This window comes from Mandrillus leucophaeus, unplaced genomic scaffold (assembly GCF_000951045.1).
Source record: "Mandrillus leucophaeus isolate KB7577 unplaced genomic scaffold, Mleu.le_1.0 Scaffold186, whole genome shotgun sequence".
Taxonomy (NCBI): Eukaryota; Metazoa; Chordata; class Mammalia; order Primates; family Cercopithecidae; genus Mandrillus; species Mandrillus leucophaeus.
The window spans coordinates 1,663,080-1,668,513 of NW_012101876.1; the positions used below are offsets into that span (position 1 = coordinate 1,663,080).

The 5,434-nt window shown below is 40.1% G+C and overlaps 1 protein-coding gene across 2 annotated transcripts in view; it reads left to right on the top strand.

Moving 5' to 3' along the window:
- Positions 1-5,434, top strand: part of TBC1D5 (TBC1 domain family, member 5) — a 500,189-nt gene that overhangs the window by 50,536 nt on the left and 444,219 nt on the right. The gene's annotated exons all lie outside the window — the stretch shown is intronic.

Genomic DNA, 5,434 nt, shown 5'->3' on the forward strand with positions numbered 1-5,434 from the left:
AAAAAAAAAAAAAAAAAAAAAATCATGGTTCATAGCAAATTGATGGTGAGTAAAGTTATGTGTAAAATTACATTGTTTCTAGGCACCAAATCTTAATTACATACAGCTGAAAACAGACTAAGCTACTAAGGGTCGAAATAAAGTGTAATCATAGTCAAAAGAAAATATGCACAGTAGTTTTTGAAGTTAGGCTTTCAAAAACGTCTCATATTTGAGAATTAAAATGATTTACCAATCTATTTCAATTTATATATAATATATATGGTAGAGTCTTATTACCCTCTGAGCTGTTTTCTGATAAACATTATTCTTTTGTTGTAAGACCTAGAAGGAGTGGTTTAACCTGAATCTTACAGCTCTATTTTCAATGTGAAGGACATCTAGCCTTCTGTTAAGAGTGATGAGTTCTTCATAAGGAAATTCTGGGATTGCCTTTAAGAAGTACTTAAGGGCACAGTGGCTCCTGCCTGTAATCCAGAACTTTGGGAGGCCAAGGCAGGTAGATCACTTGAACCCAGGAGTTTGAGACCAGCCTGGGCAACATGGTGAAACCCTATATCTACCAAAAAAAAAAAAAAAAAAAAAAATTAGCTAGGTGTGGTGGAGTTATTCAGGAGGCTGAGGTTTTTACAGGTTGAACCCCAAAATTAGGGTTCAGTCCAGGAGGTCATTTGGGTTCATAAAGGAAGGAATTCAAGAATAAGCTGACAGTAAAGTAGAAGTAAGTTTATTAAGAAAAGTAAAGGAATAAGGCCGGGTGTGGTGGCTCACGCCTGTAATCCCAGCAGTTTGGGAGGCCGAGACGGGTGGATTGCTTGAGGTCAGGCATTCGAGACCAGCCTGGCCAACCTGGTAAAACCCTGTCTCTACTAAAAATACAAAAATTAGCTGGGCGTGGTGTGTGCCTGTAATCCTAGCTACTCGGGAGGTTGAGGCAGGAGAATCACTTGAACCTGGGAGGCAGAGGTTGTAGTGAGCTGAGATCGCACCACTGCACTCCAGCCTGGGCAACAAAACGAGACTTGGTTCCCCCCCGCCAAAAGAAAGAAAGTAAAGGAATAAAAGAATGGCTACTTCATAGACAGCAGCCCTGGGGCCGCTGGTTGGCTATTTTTATGGTTGTTTCTCCATCATATGCTAAACAAGCAGTGGGCTATTCATGAGTTTTCCGGGAAAGGGGTGGGAAATTCCGAAACTCAGGGTCCCTGCCCCTTTTAGTCATAGAGGGTGGATTCCAGATGTTGCCATGACGTTTGTAAACTGTCGTGGCACTGGTGAGAGTGTCTTTTACCATGCTAATGTATATGAACCTTAAGGATTGACCAGAGGTTGCTTTCATTGCCATCTTGGTTTTTGTGCGTACTTCTGGCTGCTTTACACATCTCATTTTACCAGTGGGGTCTTTGTGATTTGTACCTTGTAAAACCAGTCCTGCCAAACTCTTGTCTCATCATGAGAGAATCGATTGAGCCAAGGAGGTTGAGGCTGCAGTGAGCTGTGATCTTATCACCGCACTCCAGCCTGGATTTCAGAGCAAGACTCTGTCTCAAAAAAAACACCAAAAAACTTAATCTCTTTGGAACTCTTCCTGTTTACACCTATTTTCTTTGGGGAGAGGATAGAGATAGTCCACAGATCGGAATTTTCTAGGGAAGTTTGCTATTATTTAATCTTAGTATGCTAATTTGGTACTTGAAGACTTACTTAGACATTTGTCTGTGTTCATTCCACATTTATACTAGTGAGGCTCAGGATGTATTTTGGTTCCGTCTGGCCAACCTGCACACTGGCTTTAAGGATATTAGTGAGGAATGCCATTAAAAAGTCTGATTCTCTCATGTGTATGGCATAATCAAGAGTAACATTTTGAACAAAGTCTAGGAATTGTCATTTAGAATGTTTAATCTTAATGCTCATCACATTGACTGAAGCACAGAGCATAGCTGTCTACATTTTCAGAGAAAGCTTTCATTCAGTACTGAGCACCAGGGATCGTGTATTTCAGAGTGAAGATAAGTGAGAGGAAATCAATGTCGGAGCTCCATGAATCACAGATATCAATGTTATGAGCACATGGGTGTAGGAGACATGAACTTCAGGTTTCCAAAGTATTCCATTGAGACAGATAAGGGAATCACTGTAATTCACCACATGGGTTGATACACATTACTGATAGGTATACTTAAAGGCATTGTCGTGTTGTATAAAGGTTATGGGCTGTGGAATGTCACAGACCTGAGTTTAAATACCACTTATTAACTGTGTGATATTAAATAAGTTAGTTTACTTAACAATGCCTACATGAGAATAATGTTAATAATAATGTGGAGTTTTTCCCCCAGAGAGTTGTATGGGAATTAAATGAAATGACAAGTTTCTAAAACACAAAGCGGAATCTAGGATATCCTCCTTCACCCTCACCCCAACCCCAAGTATCATGGGCTAAGGAATTTATCTCATTAGACATTGCTCACAAGGGCAGTTATAAGTTTAAAAGTTCGTTTTACATATTGGTAGTCTTTTGTTTGTTTATTTGATTTTGAGACGGAGTTTTCACCCTTGTTGCCCAGGCTGGAGTGCAATGGTGTGATCTCGGCTCACTACAACCTCTGCCTCCTGGATTCAAGCGATTCTCCTGCCTCAGCCTCCCAAGTAGCTGGGATTACAGGCATGTGCCATCATGCCCAGCTAATTTTGTATTTTTTAGTAGAGACGGGATTTCCCCATGTTGGTCAGGCTGGTCGTGAACTCCCGACCTCAGGTGATCCACCTGCCTGGGCCTCCCAAAGTGCTGGGATCACAGGCATGAGCCACCGCACCTGGCCCATATTGGTAGTCTTTAGATGAGGGCATTTCTGAATGTTTCAATGAAAGGTAGTTGTTATTTCAATGATTATATAGGCTACCATGTTTAAAAGCAGCAACTGTTTTAGAATAGGTAACCAGTCTGCAAGGCATTTTTCCTTCCAACATGTGTTTAGGAGATTGCCCAGAATTTATTCACTATGGGTGGTCCTGTAGGGAGGACTTGGGAAGGATATTCTTCTAAGTAGGATTACCAGTCTTCTTGAAATTCATCCTTGTAGGAGCATGGTAGTTAACCATGAATTTACTATCACCTCCTTATTCTGTTAACTTGGATAACATAATTAACTGTAAAGGCAAACACAAAAGATTTCAGGGATGATTTTTTTTTAAAAAGATTGACTTTGGGCAGTTTTTTTTTTTTTTTTTTCCTGATCTTTCAAATGTCCTAAGGGCTAGGTGCCTTATTTTGGCTTCTGCTCTTGGAGAGTAATAACCAGTTGACTTAGAGCTTTTACTGAATTTCCAGAATCCAAAATAGAAAATATTAAACTTAAAGAAAAAAAGTTATGACCACTTTTGGTTATAAAACCAAAAGTCTTGTCATATTACATCATGTTTATGATTTGCCTCTCTTTTCATTTTACTGCTTTATAATAGTTTAACCTCATCAAACATTTTTCTTATGGAATTTTGAATATTATTATTTTTAAGCATTTTATTGCAATGAGACCATAGTAATCATCTTGCATGGAATCTTTAAATATTTTAAAGGTGTTTTTGAAGAATACTTTTAAAAATGATCCTTAGTAGCAAAACATGACATTAGCAATGTGAATTAATTCACCGCTGATTTATTGAGCTGGTAGACAGACTGAAACACTAGCATTAATAAACACTTGTGACCTTCCTGTATGTATTTTACTAGTTTGTTGGAAACCTATTAAACAAGTAATCAAAATGCAAGCCTGACAATTCATTTGATTTATTTACACCTGTCACCTCCGTTGTTAATGTGAGATGTTATGTGAATCATAGAGATCACAATTTGGCATCTTTTAAGAGCATATTCATTTGGAGATATGTCTAGGTTTGAAATGCTGTTTAGAACAAGGAGACTTTCCCAAAATCTCAAATACCTGTGGAATTAGTGGTAAGATCTGTTTTTCTCAGCTTCACTTTAGTCAGTGAATTCAAATTATTTAATGTCATAAAAGTTAGCAAAATTAGAATTGATATCATTCACTCATTCCCTTACCTTTAACATACCTTAATTAGGCGTGCAAGATACTGAGGTAGGTTTGGGGGACCTGTAGTATCCTGCTTTTTTTCCCTGATCAACCTTTTCCCTATCCCCCTCATTCCCCTTTTATATCTTTTGAGATGGGAAAGTTCCCTTGACTCCTTGGCAGGACTTGAGACAGGGGTGTGGCTCGCTTACTTGGCCACCACCTTGCTCAAACCCCTTGCGGGAGGGGGAGCATGCAGGCAAGTAAGAGCCGGGGTTGGGGTGAGCACTTTTGGGCTCCTCTGGCCCCATGACAGGGTCTAGGGTTATGTTACAATTAATACTGTCTTTGCAGTTGCAATATGCAGATGGCTAAGTGTTAACCAGCCCAATGGAAAGTCAGGGTGACAGCATTTTATACACTGCCCTCTTTGTACCCGGGTTCTTGTTCGGCATCCAGGAAGAATCAAGTCACATGGACTTGAAGGATGCGGAGATTTTATTGAGTGATGGAAGTGGCCCTTGGCGGAATGGGGAGCTGAAAAGGGTATGGGGTGGGAAGATAATCTTCCCCTGGAGTTCAGCTGCCCCCAGCCAAACTCCGACCGTCCCCAGCTGAACTCCTCTCGACCTTCAGATGCTTCTTCTCTTCTGTCCTCTTCTGCTGCGCCTCTCTGCTCTTGTGTCAGTGGAGTTTGGGGGTTTTATGGGTACATGATGGGTGTGTGGTGGGCCAGGGTGGTTTTGGAAAAAGCAACATTTGGGCAGGAAAACAGGGATAACTGTTCTCATTTAGGGCTGTGGTTTCCAGGCTTGAGGGTGAGGCCTTTGCTGGGGAACATCACTGTTTTACCCAGTACTTCCCTGCCTCCTGTCTGTATCACTTTCATGGCACAAATAACCTTCCTAATGCCTAGATTAGAAACCTTGGAAATTTACTAAACTTACTTTTGTTATTTCTCTATGTACTACCATTTCTGTGTTCTTTTCTTTCTCAGTCCTCCATAGCCACAATTCTAGTTTGGTTATTGGTACCTCACCTGACCCTTAGAGCTGTTGTTCTCACTACGTTCCTGTTAATTATTCAGCCATTTTGAAATCCAGTTTAGATTTCCTTTATTTTTTGTGTGAGGGAGCTAACAGGCAGTGAGATCAATAAAGGAAGTGTGGTAGTAAAGTAAGTGATGGAAAGTGATAAGCCAAAAGCAGAAAAGGTATATCTAAATTATTGAGTCATTTGAAGAGCTAACTTACCGTTTTGTCTCTGGTTTTAAGTAGTGTTGCCCTCTTATTTTCTAAGAAGTAAAGCAACCTCAGAATTCCATAATGACTTTGGACAGTGACTACTTTTCATTGGTTTTCTTGTAGTACAAACAGTTTTGGTTTGGTTTGAGTTTTTCT